The following is a 17,787-nucleotide window of genomic DNA, read 5'->3' as shown; positions in this document are numbered from 1 at the left end:
TATACAGTTGGTGTATATATGTGTGAGTATATTTTTTAGCCTTAAAGTTTTGATTCTCCATCCTCATTTCTTTCTTTTCCAAATCAAAAAAACACTCGTGTGAGAGCAATCTGCATCCAAAAAAACTTAGGGATAGGGACAATTTAGTGAGTACGTCGGGCTCCCTTAAAAGGTCAATTCACCCAACGAACAAGGGTGCTGCTCAGGGTGGATTGATTTAAATCACGCCGATTTAAATCATGATTTAAATCACGATTTAAATCAAAAGATTTTTTTCTATTTAAATCGGATCGATTTAAATCATGATTTTAATCATGATTTAAATCACTGATTTAAATCAAAAGGTTTTTTTTTAATATAAATCACGATTAAAATGAGAAGTGAGAGCAGTGTGCATGTGCGCCCATAGTTACACGGACGAAAGTAGGGGCAACGATCTAACGCCAGGGTGAGGGGGGGACCCCAAAGTAAGTAAAAATCTTTTTTGTTTTACTATATGGCAATAGGTAGGTGTTTAAAAGCAGCATGTCTTAATTGTATAAACTATTAATAGCCTCCACATTTTGTTCATACTGCCCCTTTAATTCCACACTTCTAGCTTGGTTTCAGTTTTGGTTTAGTTTCTTTTTCCCTGCATTCAGTTGACATGCCCAAACTTGTTGGATAGTCAGCAGTACTTGGCTCAGGCTGTAGTAACATCAGCAGTGCTTGGCTCAGGCTGTAGTAACAATCAAACTTCATAAGTGATCTGTGTGAGCCATGGCAGCAGGTCGTAAGAGAGACCCTATTTGGGTTCATTTTGTTGAGATGCCAGCAGCAGATCTTGGAAAGAAAGGTGCAAGAGCAAAGTGCAAATACTGTCAAAAGGATATCCAAGGACTTGTTTGCCGTTTGAAATCACATTATGAAAACTGCAATCAAATGATTTAAATCAAAAAAATCTGATTTAAATCAAAAAAATCTGATTTTTTTGATTTTTTTAAAAAATTCAAGATTTTTATCCACCCTGGTGCTGCTTGCTCGTCGGGTGAGATGGGCAGCACGATTATTATCATCTAACACGCTTTCCTAGGATAATCTGCCAACACAAATCTCTTCTTGAATGGACAATCGTTTCTTAAATGACAATTTATGCTGATAAAAAAAACCAAAAGCTCTAAATTAGGAAGGAGGCTGGAGGGGGGGGCGTCAGGGACTGGAGGGGGGAGACAGAGGCTGGAGGAGGAAGTGTGGTGGTGTAGACGGGGCTGCGGGAGGCTGTGTGGTGCTGTAGAGCGGGTTGCGGGAGGCTGTGTGGTGGTGTAGAGGCCTACAGGGCCACACAGCCCCCTGGTGTGACTTCCCGAGTGCCATGACAGCTGACTGTATATACATGTTTACACATACATGTATGTACATGTGCCATGACCGCTCCTTAGACCATACATACATGGATTGTCACTTACCCAAACCGAGGATGAAGAGGCTTAGCTGCTCCACATGATGATGGTGGCCGGAGAGCTGTGTTCCTCCATAGCGATGTCGTCCATTAGGCAAACTTGGTGTCCTTGTCCCGCCAGTTCTTGAGCCAGTTTAGTGTCCACGATGCCTTGTTACCTATTGGAAAAAAAAGGGAAAAGGAAATTATTGAATTTTGACATAGAATAAAAATTAAGTCCTATGAATTGTACTGGTACATTAACCCCTTTTTCTACGAGCGTATATTGCCAGCAGACACACAGAGAGCGGGCGACTGCCCCAAGTGTTACCTACTGAGAGACAGAGAAATAAAAAAACAATAATTAATAAGGGAAATATTGCATTCATAATTAGTGTTCACAGCAGAGTGACAACACAGCCCCCCTAACCCTCCCCTACCCCACAGGGAACGCCTGTACCCCGCCATGCCCACCACAGCTGTGCCCATACACTGTCCTCACCTCCCCCTGCAGGGACCACCTGTCTCCCACGCAGTGCCCCCCACAGCTGACCCCAAACACTCTGCAGGGACCCCCTGTCTCCCACGCAGTGCCCCCCACAGCTGACCCCATACACTCTGCAGGGACCCCCTGTCTCCCCCGTAGTGCCCCCCACAGCTGACCCCATACACTCTGCAGGGACCCCCTGTCTACCCGCAGTGCCCCCCACAGCTGACCCCATACACTCTGCAGGGACCCCCTGTCTACCCGCAGTGCCCCCCACAGCTGACCCCATACACTCTGCAGGGACCCCCTGCCTCCCCCCACAGCTGACCCCATACAGGCATACAGTTACCGGCCGGCAGCTCCAAGGTTCAAATCTGGCGCTCAGGTGACGTCATTGTTGCTGCAGTTAGACCGAGAAAGCAGGGGGTGGGCTCGGAGCCACGTGACACAGAGCCCGGCCGCCCATCCCCCAGCCTCACTGTACTGCAAGCCAGGGAGAGACTGTTTGTGTGCTGCACGGCGCTGACTCCGCCCCCCGAGCCAGGGGATGAGTCACAGGCAGCTCGGCGTGTCACACGACTCCTCCCTCTTCCACCTTCTATGCAGGCCGGATCTTGGTTCCCATAGCACAGTGACCCTGCCCACCGGCCAGTCACTGCCGCCCCTCCCCCACCACTAAGCGATCTTACACAGCAGCACAGAGCCAGGGAGGAGATGGGAGATGACCCCGCACCACACAGCGGAGCACTATGAGCCCTGGGGGTGCAGCGCTGACCCCGCCCACGCCGCACCACACAGCGCAGCGCTATAAGCCCTGGGGGCGCAGCGCTGACCCCACCCACCCCGCACCACACAGCGGAGCACTATGAGCCCTGGGGGCGCAGCGCTGACCCTGCCCACCCCGCACCACACAGCGCAGCACTATGAGCCCTCGGGGCAGTCTCCCGTAGAGGCGTGGGTTCGAATCCCACTCCTGACAGCAGCAGTACTGGTCCCTGGAGGTGCAAGCTGTTGTGCACCAGGGAGCGTGTTCAGCGTCTGCAGTCACCACGTGGAGGCGTGGGTTCGAATCCCACTCCACACAGCGCAGCACTATGAGCCCTCGGGGCGCAGCCAGGGGTGGGATTCAGCGGGTTCTCCCCGGTTCGGTGGAACCGGTTGTTAAAGCTATTGCTCTCATTTTTGGCACCATTAGCCGGCTCTCACTTTTGAAAATGAGATTTCAAATTTTGAGGTCTGCGGCAGATTCTTTCCGGCGTCCATGCTCCCGGAGGCCACTGCAACATGGCGGCGGCCAGCAAGGGAAGTGCGGGGGCCTCCGGGCTGCGAAGAAATCGCGGCGGAGCCGCCGTCCCTGTACCGGAGCACAGCCCGCTGCCACCACCGCACCGCAGAGCGCCGCCCGCTGCCACCACCACAGAGCCCACCTGCCCCAGCACAGCTGCCCCTGCCCCAGCACAGCTGCCCCTGCCCCAGCACAGCTGCCCCTACCCCAGCGCAGCTGCCCCTGCCTCAGCGCTGCTGCTGCCCCTGCCTCAGCGCTGCTGCTGCCCCTGCCTCAGCGCTGCTGCTGCCCCTGCCTCAGCGCTGCTGCTGCCCCTGCCTCAGCGCTGCTGCTGCCCCTGCCTCAGCGCTGCTGCTGCCCCTGCCTCAGCGCTGCTGCTGCCCCTGCCCCAGCGCTGCTGCTGCCCCTGCCTCAGCGCAGCTGCCTCTCCCCCAGCGCAGCTGCCCCAGCACAACCAACCTGCCCTAGCACAGAGCCGCCACCGCACGAGCCTGGACCACTGAATGACCCCTGTGACTACTTCACCTGTGCCAGATCCCTTCCCAGGTAAGCTGAATTCGGACTGTAAGACGGACCCCCATTTGACACATTATTTTTTTTCCCCCTATTTTCCTACTGAAAATTGGGGTGTTCTTATGGTCCGTTGCATCTTATAGTCCGAAAAATACGGTAATTTATCCTGAGATTACAGAGTCTGCAACTTTTCTATCTAGCCAGTTAGAAGTGACTCATTGTAACACTTAGGGTACCGTTACACCTAGCGATGCACCAGCGATCCCGACTAGCGATATGACGCGGTCAGGATCGCTGGTGCATCGCTAGGTGGTCGCTAGTGAGCTGCTACACAGGCAGATCTCACCAGCGACATTGCTGGGGACGGGGATCGCTACTTACCTGTCAGACGCGGCGATCCTGCGTCCTCCCGCCCTGGGCGCCACAGGAAGCCCAGCAGGAAGTGGCCGACGAGGAATGGACCAGGAGCTTCTCGCGCGATCAGTGATAACCAGCGGGGGAGCCGGTCGGAGGTAAGTATCACATGCAGGGATATCGCTAGCAATATCGCTGCAACGTCACAAAATCGGTGACTTTACAGCAATATAGAATCATAGAATCGTAGAGTTGGAAGGGACCTCCTGGGCCATCTGGTCCAACCCCCTGCTCAAAGCAGGATTCGCTAAATCATCCCAGTCAGATGTCTGTCCAGCCTCTGTTTGAAGACTTCCATTGAAGGAGAACTCACCACTTCTCGTGGCAGCCTGTTCCACTCATTGATCACTCTAACTGTCAAAAAGTTTTTTCTAATATCTAATCTGTGTCTCTTCCCATTCAGTTTCATCCCATTGCTTCTAGTCTTTCCTTGTGCAAATGAGAATAAAGTTGATCCTTCTACAATGTGACAGCCCTTTAGATATTTGTAGACAGCTATTAAGTCTCCTCTCAGTCTTCTCTTTTGCAAACTAAACATTCCCAAATCCTGCAACCTTTCCTCATAAGACAGGGTTTGCAGACCGGTCACCATTCTGGTCGCTCTTTTCTGAACTTGCTCCAGTTTGTTGATGTCTTTTTTAAAATGTGGTGCCCAAAACTGGACACAATATTCCAGATGAGGTCTGACCAAAGAGGAGTAGAGGGAAATAATGACTTCACGTGATCTAGACTGTATGCTTCTGTTAATACATCCTAGAATTGCATTTGCCTTTTTTGCTGCTGCATCACACTGTTGACTCATATTCAGTCTGTGATCTATTAGTATACCCAAGTCTTTTTCACATGTGCTGTCACTTAGCCCTATTCCTCCCATTCTATATATGCTTTTTTCATTTTTATTGCCCAGATGTAGTACTTTGCATTTCTCCCTGTTAAAAACCATTCTGTTAGTTGCTGCCCACTTCTCCAGTTTATTTAAATCTTTTTGAATCCTCTCTCTCTCTTCTCTAGTATTAGCTATCCCTCCTAGCTTTGTGTCATCAGCAAATTTAATCAGTTTACCCTCAATTCCTTCATCTAAATCGTTGATAAAGATGTTGAACAATACAGGGCCCAGGACAGAGCCCTGTGGTACCCCACTTGAGACATTCTTCCAACTGGATGTGCAGCCATTTACGACCACTCTTTGGGTCCGATCACTAAGCCAGTTATGAATCCACCTAACAGTTGCCTTGTCCATTCCATACTTAGTCATTTTTTCAATAAGGATTGTATGAGAGACTTTGTCAAATGCTTTGCTGAAGTCAAGATATACTATATCTACAGCATTTCCTTGATCCACCCAATCAGTGATACCGTCATAGAAGGAAATTAAGTTAGTCTGACATGACTTATTAGTTAGAAACCCATGCTGACTCTGTTTAATCACTTCATTCTTATCCAGGTATTGACATACATGTTGTTTAATAATTTGTTCAAAGATCTTTCCTGGTATAGAAGTCAGACTCACCGGCCTATAGTTGCCTGGGTCCACCTTCTTCCCCTTTTTGAAGATAGGAACAACATTTGCTCTTCTCCAGTCTTCTGGCACTTCTCCTGTTCTCCAAGAATTTTCAAAGATTATGGAGAGGGGTTCAAAAATATTGCTAGCGATATCGCAGTGTGTAACGGGGTCTTTACAGACAATGGCGTTTACCATCTGTCTGCAGAACTAAAGTAATGAAAAAGAAGCTGGTAATTAGCTTTCAAATGACATCCCAATGTCCCCTCTGGCTTTACCAGAGGCCCCAATGTCTGATTTGGACAGCAGATTTGAAAAGACATTTTCAGTCTGGGGCAGTCTTGGGGGTTCTCAATCCCCTTAACTACTCTGCAGAAGGGGTCAGGCAAATCAAGCTTGGCAGGAACATCATCCAGGAGGCCACCTACATACAGCAACATCACTTGTCCCCCTGCTCCAAATGGAATTTGAATTCAGGGGGTCAGAGCCTGGCTGTCCATGGATAAAAGTGGTCCTTGTGGTGCAGGCTTGAGGGTGCACAAATGCCCAACAGAGCACCACACAGCCCCAAGAACTGCTCCCTCACCTCAGTCTGGTAATTAGCTTTCAAATGACATCCCAATGTCCCCTCTGGCTTTGCCAGAAGTCCCACCAGGGGCCCCAATGTCTGATTTGGACAGCAGATCTGTACTGAAGTCCCTGGTGGTGCAAACTCTTGTGTCACCAGGGAGCATGTCAATGTCAGCAGTCAGGATGGCCTAGTGGTCTAAGGCACTGTGTTCAGGTTGCAGTCTCCCGTGGAGGCGTGGGTTCGAATCCCACTCCTGACAGCAGCAGTACTGGTCCCTGGAGGTGCAAGCTGTTGTGCACCAGGGAGCGTGTTAAGCGTCTGCAGTCACCACATGTGGAGGCGTGGGTTCAAATCCCACTCCTTGACAGCAGCAGTACTGGTCCCTGGAGGTGCAAGCTGTTGTGCACCAGGGAGCGTGTTCAGCGTCTGCAGTCACCACGTGGAGGCGTGGGTTCGAATCCCACTCCTGACAGCGACAGTTTTTTTTTTTGTTTTTTTTTTAAAGAAAAGAAAATAAACCTAGTGGCAGCATGTGTAATAACAGTCTCCAGGTCTTATAGCCTAATGTATACACCATAAATATTTATATGTGTGTCTATACAGTTGGTGTATATATGTGTGAGTATATTTTTTAGCCTTAAAGTTTTGATTCTCCATCCTCATTTCTTTCTTTTCCAAATCAAAAAAACACTCGTGTGAGAGCAATCTGCATCCAAAAAAACTTAGGGATAGGGACAATTTAGTGAGTACGTCGGGCTCCCTTAAAAGGTCAATTCACCCAACGAACAAGGGTGCTGCTCAGGGTGGATTGATTTAAATCACGCCGATTTAAATCATGATTTAAATCACGATTTAAATCAAAAGATTTTTTTCTATTTAAATCGGATCGATTTAAATCATGATTTTAATCATGATTTAAATCACTGATTTAAATCAAAAGGTTTTTTTTTAATATAAATCACGATTAAAATGAGAAGTGAGAGCAGTGTGCATGTGCGCCCATAGTTACACGGACGAAAGTAGGGGCAACGATCTAACGCCAGGGTGAGGGGGGGACCCCAAAGTAAGTAAAAATCTTTTTTGTTTTACTATATGGCAATAGGTAGGTGTTTAAAAGCAGCATGTCTTAATTGTATAAACTATTAATAGCCTCCACATTTTGTTCATACTGCCCCTTTAATTCCACACTTCTAGCTTGGTTTCAGTTTTGGTTTAGTTTCTTTTTCCCTGCATTCAGTTGACATGCCCAAACTTGTTGGATAGTCAGCAGTACTTGGCTCAGGCTGTAGTAACTATGTAGGTGACTATACAGTTTTTTTTTCTTGTCTCGGAGGCAGCGGCAGCAGCAACATGTTGGGGCCACTAACTGTGCAGATAACTGGGGCCACTCACTGTGCAGCAAAGCTGGGGCCACTCACTGTGCAACATAACTGTGGCCACTCACTGTGCAGCATTATCTGGGGCCACCCACTGTGCAGCATTATCTGGGGCCAGTCACTGTGCAGCATTTTCTGGGGCCAGTCACTGTGCAGCATTATCTGGGGCCAGTCACTGTGCAGCATTATCTGGGGCCAGTCACTGTACAGCATTATCTGGGGCCAGTCACTGTACAGCATTATCTGGGGCCACTCACTGTGCAGCATTATCTGGGGCCACTCACTGTGCAGCATAACTGGGGCCACTCACTGTGCAGATAACTGGGGCCACTCACTGTGCAGCATTATCTGTGGTCACTCACTGTGCAGCATAACTGGGGCCACTCATTGTGCAGCATTATCTGGGGCCACTCACTGTGTAGCATTATCTGGGGCCACTCACTGTTCAGCATTATCTGGGGCCACTCACTGTGCAGCATAACTGGGGCCCTCACTGTGCAGCATTATCTGGGGCCACTCACTGTGCAGCATTATCTGGGGCCACTCACTGTGCAGCATTATCTGTGGCCACTCACTGTGTAGCAATATCTGGGGCCACTCACTGTGCAGCATTATCTGTGGCCACTCACTGTGTAGCAATATCTGGGGCCACTCGCTGTCCTCATTATCTGGGGCCACTCACTGTGCAGCATTATATGGGCCTCTCACTGTGCAGCATTATCTGGGTCCACTCACTGTGCAGCATTATCTGGGGCCACTCACTGTGTATCATTATCTGGGGCCACTCACTGTGCAGCATTATCTGGGGCCACTCACTGTGCAGCATTATCTGGGGCCACTCACTATGCAGCATAACTGGGGCCACTCACTGTGCAGCATTATATGGGGCCACTCACTGTGCAGCATTATCTGGGGCCACACACTGTGCAGCATTATCTGGGACCGCTCACTGTGTAGCATTATCTGGGGCCACTCACTGTGCAGCATTATCTGGGGCCACTCACTGTGCAGCATTATCTGGGGCCACTCACTGTGTAGCATTATCTGGGGCCACTCACTGTGCAGCATAATTGGGGCCAGTCACTGTGCAGCATTATCTGGGGCCACTCACTGTGCAGCATTATCTGGGGCCACTCACTGTGCAGCATAACTAGGGCCACTCACTGTGCAGCATTATCTGGGGCCACTCACTGTGCACCCTCGGCTTATACGCGAGTCAATAAGTTTTTTTGTGACAAAATTAGGGGGGTCGGCTTATACACGGGTCGGTGTATATAAGGTAGTACCACAGCCCCAAGGGGTAAATTGCAATGCTATATACAAAAAAAACAAAAAATAATCAAAACATAAAATAGAATGATAAAAATAATAATTAATTATGATGGAGCAACATTATGATTAAGACCCCGGCGGGGTGAAAACATCAACAACTGTAGTTGCTTCCTCACATTGTAAATTATCGCTCCCTTGTGAAAACCCCAATAAATCTTTTCTATTTATGCATGAACACCCGGCACTGCCGCTGGCATTCGGACCAGAGCTTGCGGCTGCATAGAAATACATACTGCACACTCTGGTCCGAGTGTCGGCGGCAGTGCCCGGTGTTCATGCGAGAGACTCGCACGAGAATCATGAGTTTCTTGCATGTGTGTCCCCGGCCTTATCCTGGTCTAGGGCCTATATGGTCCATTACCCCAGCCCCTCACTTTAATTCTCACAGTGTGCAGGCTAATTCTAAATTTCACTGCATCTGTAGTTGCACAAAAACTCAACTAGCACCATTAACAAGCACGTCCACATCCTTGTCCCACCGCAGCGTTCAGTTGTCCACACCCCAGTCCATGGAACGCAAGTGTGGCGCCCCTGAGGCTGTTGCCACAGAGGTACTGCACCTTCTCCTAAGGTGTAGTGCCCCACCGCCTAGGTAAGTTGGGAACTCCTTTCCTCACTCCAACATCTGCATCCCACACACAGGATAGTTCAGCAGGACCACATTGCGGCTTCATGCTTAGAGGGTAGCAGAGCACCTTTCGTGGTTCCTGGCTTTATAACACGAGATGTGCTGGGAGGTGGGTGGAGTTGAGATACATAAAAGAGTGGGAAAGTGTAGGATTACAGGTCAGTCTGGCGGGAGGTCAGGCAAAAGAAGGACAGTCAGTCAGGAGAGTCTGAGGATGGGTCCAAGAGGGAAGGAAGAAGGAGTGCTGCAGCTGCCTTAGTGATCTGAGACAGCTGGCATGGGAAAGGAACAAGGAGAAAGATGTAGAACTGCAACCTAAGCTTCCATTAGAGAGAGAAAGAACAGTACGGAACGAAGGAGTAGAGAACAGAGAGGAGTTGTGGGTTGGAAGAGGAACCCTGCCTATAGGTTCTCAGCGCAAGGCCGGGGCCCGGTCTCCGAGGTTGTATGGATACTTATGTGTTATGAATGAGTCACCGGAGGAAAAAACAAAAATGCAAGCTATGTCCAGAAAACTGGAGAGGTTGGTAGCTAGCGGATTGCAGACCCCTGATCCTATTCACAACTAACAGTAGCCGTGGAGCGTTCCTACGGTGGTCCTAGACGCCTCTTCACAGCCGAAGAACTAAATAAGCCTAAAGAAAGAAAGGGGAAATCTAAACTGCCCCAGAGCAGACCCCAAAGCAATAGACAGCCCCCAACATGTATTGTCGGTGAAAACACAAACACAGACAGAAAGAAAGGCAGAGCAAACGATGGGGCCCAACTAACTAGATAGGAAAGGACAGAAAAGATGCTGGCTGCAATCCACAAAAACCCTACCAAAAAATGTCCCAACACGTCTGATAGGAAAAACGGCCCTGAAGTCACTAGACTTCAAAATCCCTATATCAGCACTCCGATATATTCTGAAGACAGAGCAAAAGAGATTTAACCGATCAGGGACAAAAATGGAAATTCAGCAAAGCCCCAGTCGGGGCTGCCTGAACACAAAACTAAGCAAATCAGACAAAATCTCATAGAACAATAACAGAGCAAAACTTAGCTTTAGAAGACAGACACACTGAACATGTGGCATGAACTGGCTCTCTCTACTGCGCATGTGTGCTGTACTCATGGTCAAGGAGTGCACGGTGACTCGCTCTCTGGCGGTCACTGGGCACACGGCACCTCGCTAAATGGCAGTACCACTTTTACAGTTGTGGCCAAAAGTATTGACACCCCTGCAATTCTGTCAAATACTCAGTTTCTTCCTGAAAATGATTGCAAACACAAATTCTTTGTTATTATTATCTTCATTTAATTTGTCTTAAATGAAAAAACACAAAAAGAATTGTCCTAAAGCCAAATTGGATATAATTCCACACCAAACATAAAAAAGAGGGTGGACGAAAGTATTGGCACTGTTCGAAAAATCATGTGATGCTTCTCTAATTTGTGTAATTAACAGCACCTGTAACTTACCTGTGGCACCTAACAGGTGTTGGCAATAACTAAATCACACTTGCAGCCAGTTGACATGGATTAAAGTTGGCTCAACCTCTGTCCTGTGTCCTTGTGTGTACCACATTGAGCATGGAGAAAAGAAAGAAGACCAAAGAACTGTCTGAGGACTTGAGAAACCAAATTGTGAGTAAGCATGAGCAATCTCAAGGCTACAAGTCCATCTCTAAAGACCTGAATGTTCCTGTGTCTACCGTGCGCAGTGTCATCAAGAAGTTTAAAGCCCATGGCACTGTGGCTAACCTCCCTAGATGTGGACGGAAAAGAAAAATAGACAAGAGATTTCAACCCAAGATTGTGCGGATGTTGGATAAAGAACCCCGACTAACATCCAAACAAGTTCAAGCTGCCCTGCAGTCCGAGGGTACAACAGTGTCAACCCGTACTATCCATCGGCGTCTGAATGAAAAGGGACTGTATGGTAGGAGACCCAGGAAGACCCCACTTCTTACCCCGAGACGAGTTTGCCAAAACTTACCTGAAAAAGCCTAAATCGTTTTGGAAGAATGTTCTCTGGTCAGATGAGACAAAAGTAGAGCTTTTTGGGCAAAGGCATCAACATAGAGTTTACAGGAGAAAAAAGAGGCATTCAAAGAAAAGAACACGGTCCCTACAGTCAAACATGGCGAAGGTTCTCTGATGTTTTGGGGTTGCTTTGCTGCCTCTGGCACTGTACTGCTTGACCGTGTGCATGGCATTATGAAGTCTGAAGACTACCAACAAATTTTACAGCATAATGTAGGGCCCAGTGTGAGAAAGCTGGGTCTCCCTCAGAGGTCATGGGTCTTCCAGCAGGACAATGACCCAAAACACACTTCAAAAAGCACTAGAAAATGGTTTGAGAAAGCACTGGAGACTTCTAAGGTGGCCAGCAATGAGTCCAGACCTGAATCCCATGGAACACCTGTGGAGAGATCTAAAAATGGCAGTTTGGAGAAGGCACCCTTCAAATATCAGGGACCTGGAGCAGTTTGCCAAAGAAGAATGGTCTAAAATTCCAGCAGAGCATTGTAAGAAACTCATTGATGATTACTGGAAGCGGTTGGTCGCAGTTATTTTCGCTAAAGGTTGTCTAACCAAGTATTAGGCTGAGGGTGCCAATACTTTTGTCTGGCCCATTTTTGGAGTTTTGTGTGAAATGATCAATGTTTTCCTTTTTGCTTCATTCTCTTTTGTGTTTTTTCATTTAGGACAAATTAAATGAAGATAATACCAAAGAATTTGTGATTGCAATCATTTTCAGGAAGAAACCGAGTATTATCTGACAGAATTGCAGGGGTGTCAATACTTTTGGCCACAACTGTATTGGCAGGAGCTGACGGGAAGTCCTTTGCGGTGCCTGTGCTCTAAGGACAGAGCACGCCGCTCAGCCTCCTCTGCGCTGCTTGTCCACACCAAAAATCTCTGCTGTCGTGCCCTTTCTCTTAAGCTGGCCCCCTGCCTCTAGGTCACAGGGTCTGTCTGCTGCAGTTCGCTGCAGCGTCGGCACTTCGAGTGCATTGTGCACTACCCCCCTTGCTGCTCACACGCTCACAGCTGGGGACTCACTCCTGCTTTGTGTTTTTTTTCCCTCAGCTTCCGACCACGTTCCCTGTCTATACATGCCCCCTCTTCCTGGGTAATGGAGCCTGTCCATTCCCCTATTACTTCCCTCGGGAAACGCAGCCTTGACAGTTCCGAACCCGGCACAGCACAGGTACCCGCAGCACGGTCATCCTGACTGCGTACATATCTGGCCAATCAGTTCTTTAATGCAAAAATCATAGAAGGCATGTTCTTCCAATTTTCAAGAGAAAATTGTACATTACATCCAGAACACTTTCACTTTGAAGGACTTTGTGGCTCATATCAATCCACAAGATGACACTAGTCTCATACTTCAAAATTTCGGTGGTAAATCATTTCCCCACTGATAGGCTGGGTATGTTCTGACATATGTAACATCATTTGGGTGATAATAATTATTCATACCTATTTGCTTCACAATATATTCATCTTTTTCTTAAAGGCTTCGGAATCTAATGTAAAAGTGAAAGCAAGTTGGTGAAGTGTGTTTTAACTCAAATGTGAAACGAATTGTCATCTTTACTATTTCTCCATTCCGTGTGCGGCTAACCACCTCATTGATCTTATTGAGTTTCTTTGGCAAGAAAACAACAGCACCATCAATACCACGTGCTTTTCCTATTAATTCATTGTGCTGGTAAAGTAGAGGTGAGATTAGTGATCTAGATAACATCTGTGGACTGTAGTCAACATGACACTGTGCCAAGACCCACTGGGATCTAGCTACCAATTTGACAGTTTGTGCACAGCTGAACAGAGTTGTCAGAAAAACGATTTTGATTCAATAACATGTTGGATGGTTTGTCTAGTGGAAACACCCATATAGTATTATTATAATTATTTATTTATATAGCGCCATTAATTCCATGGTTCTGTACATGAGAAGAGGTTACATACAAAGTAATAGATATCGTTTACAGTAAACAAATTTACAATGACAGACTGGTACAGAGAGTAGAGGACCTTGTCCTTGTGGACTAACATTCTACAGGATAATGGGGATGAGACAGAAGGTCGAGGGTGCGGTGCCTCAGCTGGTGGAGAGGCAGCAGCTCATGTGGTGGTGTAGAAGTCACATCTATGACCACCACGCTCTCCAATTGACACCTCTTGAAATGCAGCCGAAATGTCAAAATCTCCGTTACAGAAAGTGCAGGGGCTCCTTTTTTACGTCATCATCCAACCAGTTCAGTATTAGTAGGTAATGGATTTTCAGATTGCGGCCCAGGAACAGCAGCCTTCAGTAGTTGCGAGTCCTGCTCTTCCGCGTGATCTTGCTCTGGCTCTTTCAGTCATGATTTAATCTAGAAGATTTTGCCTTTAAATTCAGAGACAGAGTACAACACCGCCCAAGCGTTAACCCTCTGCTCCTCAGACTTTCTATCTGCGCAATGAATGCCTCTAGGCAAAAGATGATGGTGGTAGTAGTTGGAGTATTTAAGACAGTCATGAAGCAGCCATAATGACTTGAAACAGAAGTATTTTTACCGAGATATCACACTGTTCAATATGTGGCCTGTATTTTTACCCCAAAATAGTGTAGAGGACTAGGGTATCTGACAGCAAATACAGTGGAATATTGGCCAGAATTGCCACAATTTGTATGCATATGATATGTATATACACACATAGAGTGTTTGCCGGCCTTGCACTAATATGTATAGAGCGACGTACACTCCCCTGTCCACATAACACTGCAACCTATATACTCCGGAATTAGTCCTTAGAAGGACTGTTGGTTTAGCTGGATGTGAGTATTTAGGATGGTAGACCCCACACTGACTAATAACTCCCCAAATCTGACCCTATCTCTGCAGCAGCTCTCCCTACACTATCTCAATCCAGAGTTGAATGCACCGATCAGGGTGGTGTCCGGTCTCTTATACCCTTGATGATGCTGTGTGGCCAGCCAATAACTGCACGACCATAACAAAGATGGCTGCGGCATTACAGTGCCTGGCAGACAATCCCTGCATGGTGATTGGGTCTCTAAAGACCGCCAAAAATGCTGGGTGGAGCATTTCCCGCCGAGTAGTCCCGGATATGCACTGTGCTCGCCGAGTACAGTGATACTCAGGCGAGTAACGAGGAATAGCAAGCACGTTCGCTCATCACTAATCAGAATATACATAAATGTAATTTATGACAAACAAATGAATGTGATATTGAAAGGATACGTTATGATGTAGAATATCGATGAGGGCACTGTTTATTAAGTAGATATTATAATATATTGCGCAAAAAAAATAAAGGGAACACTTATACAACACGATGTAACTCAAAGTCAATCACTTCTGTAAGATAACCTGTCCAGTGATGATACAACACTGATTGTGAATCAGTTCCTCCTGCTGTTGTGCAAATGGAACAAACAACAGGTAGAAATGATCGGCAATTAGCATGACAACCCTATAAAGGAGGATTCTGCAGGGGGTGACAACAGACCATTTCTCTGATCTCATCCTTCTTGGCTGTTGTTTTGGTCACTTTTGCGTTTTGTCATTGCTGTCATCTCTAGAGCGTGTACAGTAGCATGAGGCAGTATCTACAACCCATAGAAGTTGCTCAGGTAGTGCAGCTCTTCCAGGATGGCACATCAGTGCGAGCTGTGCCGAGAACGGTAGCTGTGTTTGTCAGCAGTGTCCAGAGCATGGAGCAGATACCAGGAAGCAGGCCAGTACACCAGGAGACATGGAGGGGGCCATAGGAGGGCCACAATCCAGCAGCAGGACTGCTACCTCCTCCTTTGTGCAAGGAGGAATATGAGGAGCAGTGCCAGAGACCTGCAAAACGACCTCCAGCAGTCCACTAACATCCATGTGTCTGCTCAGACTGTCTGGCTTGGCTTTTATCCTAAGTCATGTAACAAGGCTCGTTAAAGGGTCGACATTGACTTTTAGGATTGCTACTTCCAATAGGTGGCACTAGAGTTCTAGTCCTCTTCCTCACTGATGAGACAATTTGCATAATTAGCTCAGACTGTCAGAAACAGACTCCATAAAGATGGTTTGAGGGCCCAATGTCCACAAGTGGGTGTTGTGCTTACAGCCCAACACTGTGCACGGTGATTGGCATTTGCCAGAGAACACCAAGATTGGCAGATTCAACATTGGTGCCTTGTGCTCTTCATGAATGACAGCAGGTTCACCCTGAGCATGTTACAGACGTGAGTCTGGAGACACTGTGGAGAAAGTTCTGCTGCCTGCAACATCCTCCATCATGACCGGTTTGGCAGTGGGTCAGTAATGATATGGGAAGGCATTATTTTGGAGGGCCACACATCCCTTTATGTGCTAGCCAGAGGTACTCTGACTGCCATTAAGTACCGGGATGAGACCCTCAGACCCATTGTGAGATCATGGGCCCGTGCAGTGGGTCCGGAGTTCCTTCTGCTGCATGACAATGCTAGGCCTCATGTGGCTGAAATGTCATCAGTTCCTGCATGATGAAGGCACTGATGCTATTGACTGACGTGCCCATTCCCCAGACCTGAATCCAATCAAGCATATCTGTGACTTTGTATCTCGTTCCATCCACCACGTTGCACCACAGACTGTCCAGGAGTTAACTGATACATTAATCCTGGTCAGGGATGAGATCCCTGAGGAGAACATTCGCCTCATCAGGAGAATGCCCAGGCATTGTAGGGTGGTCATACAGGCAGATGGAGGCCACACACATTCCTGAGCATCATTTCTTTTTCTAGAGGACTTTCCACTGAAGTTGGACCAGCCTGTAATTAGATTTTTCTCCTTGATTTTGAGCATCATTCCAAATCCAGCTCTCCGTGGGATACTGTAATTTACATTGATCATTATGTTTTATTGTTATCAACACATTCCACTATTATTATTATTATTATTATTTATTGTTATAGCGCCATTTATTCCATGGCGCTTTACATGTAAGGAGGGGTATACATAATAAAAGTACATAATCTTAAACAATACAAGTCATAACTGGTACAGGAGGAGAGAGGACCCTGCCCGCGAGGGCTCACAATCTACAAGTATGTAATGAACTGCTCAGCCCACGCATCTAAAGATTTCTGGAAGATGTAATTTCTCAACCAATGTGGCCTGAAGACTCTGACTACACAGATTTGTTTCTAGTCTGTTACCATAGGGCTGCATCTGAGCTGTTCACACCAACAAGCAGAGATCAAGCTGTTTTATTTTACATGTCTCTTTATTTTTTTTAAACTTTCTCCCAAATCATACACAGATGCCCTTCCAGTATTACCAATTTATGGAAATCTGCCATGAAGAATAAGAGCAAGATTTCACCACTTCTTTAAGATGAGTATCTCAAGGAGTTTTTGAAGAAAAAATTGAACAAAAAAAATTCAAAAACTTTAGTTTCAGCTCCAAAAAGTCAGGAAAAAAAATTAGGAAAAAATTAAAAACCAGACCTCAGACACTTCCTGCCTAGCCCCCACACACACTCTACTCTCTGCTTGATCCCCACACGCACTCTACTCTCTGCCTGACCCCCCACACACACTCTACTCTCTGCTTGATCCCCACACACACACATGCTAGGTTAGGATATGGGTTGAACTAAATGGACTTAAAGTCTTCCTTCAACCTTAATAGCTATGTTACTATGTTACTGACTAACCTGCAGGGGGTGAATTATGGGTACAATTTTAGATTTGGAATTAATAAAGTTTAGTTTTGTCAGCAAACATGAGGAATGACAAGAGACAACCCATTTAAGAAGATCCAATTTCCGTTAAAACTATTTCAACACTATGAACATAAAAAAGGCTTCTCCCCTATGTGACGTCTCTGATATTTATTAACAGTTGATTTCCAAGTAAAATATTTCCCATATTAAGAAAATGAAAAAGGCTTCTCCTCTGTGTGACTGCTCTGATGTCTAACAAGAAGAGCTTTCCGTTTAGAACATTTCCCACATTCTGAACATGAATATGGCTTCCCTCCTGTGTGAGCTCTCTGGTGGCTAACAAAATGTGATTTACATGCAAAACATTTTCCACATTCTGAACAAGAAAAAGGCTTCTCCCCTGTGTGAGTTCTTTGGTGTTTAACAAGATTCCCTTTATGGTTGAAACATTTCTCACATTCTGAGCAGGAAAAAGGCTTCTCCCCTGTGTGAGTTCTATGGTGATTAACCAAATCTGATTTCCGGTTAAAACGTTTCCCACATTCTGAACAGGAAAAAGGCTTCT

The 17,787-nt window shown here is 46.8% G+C and overlaps 1 protein-coding gene and 1 non-coding gene across 2 annotated transcripts in view; both read left to right on the top strand.

Moving 5' to 3' along the window:
* LOC141082268 (oocyte zinc finger protein XlCOF8.4-like) overlaps positions 1-17,787 on the top strand; it is a 112,418-nt gene that overhangs the window by 23,795 nt on the left and 70,836 nt on the right. The gene's annotated exons all lie outside the window — the stretch shown is intronic.
* Positions 6,365-6,447, top strand: TRNAL-CAG (transfer RNA leucine (anticodon CAG)). The gene has a single exon. It is a non-coding gene; the product is annotated as a tRNA-Leu (tRNA).

Source organism: Dendrobates tinctorius, unplaced genomic scaffold, assembly GCF_039654945.1.
Source record: "Dendrobates tinctorius isolate UK_male_01 unplaced genomic scaffold, ASM3965494v1 ptg000017l, whole genome shotgun sequence".
In the NCBI taxonomy this organism is placed as follows: Eukaryota; Metazoa; Chordata; class Amphibia; order Anura; family Dendrobatidae; genus Dendrobates; species Dendrobates tinctorius.
Note: the sequence above shows the minus strand (reverse complement) of the source record. Positions and strands in the feature narration are given on the sequence as shown.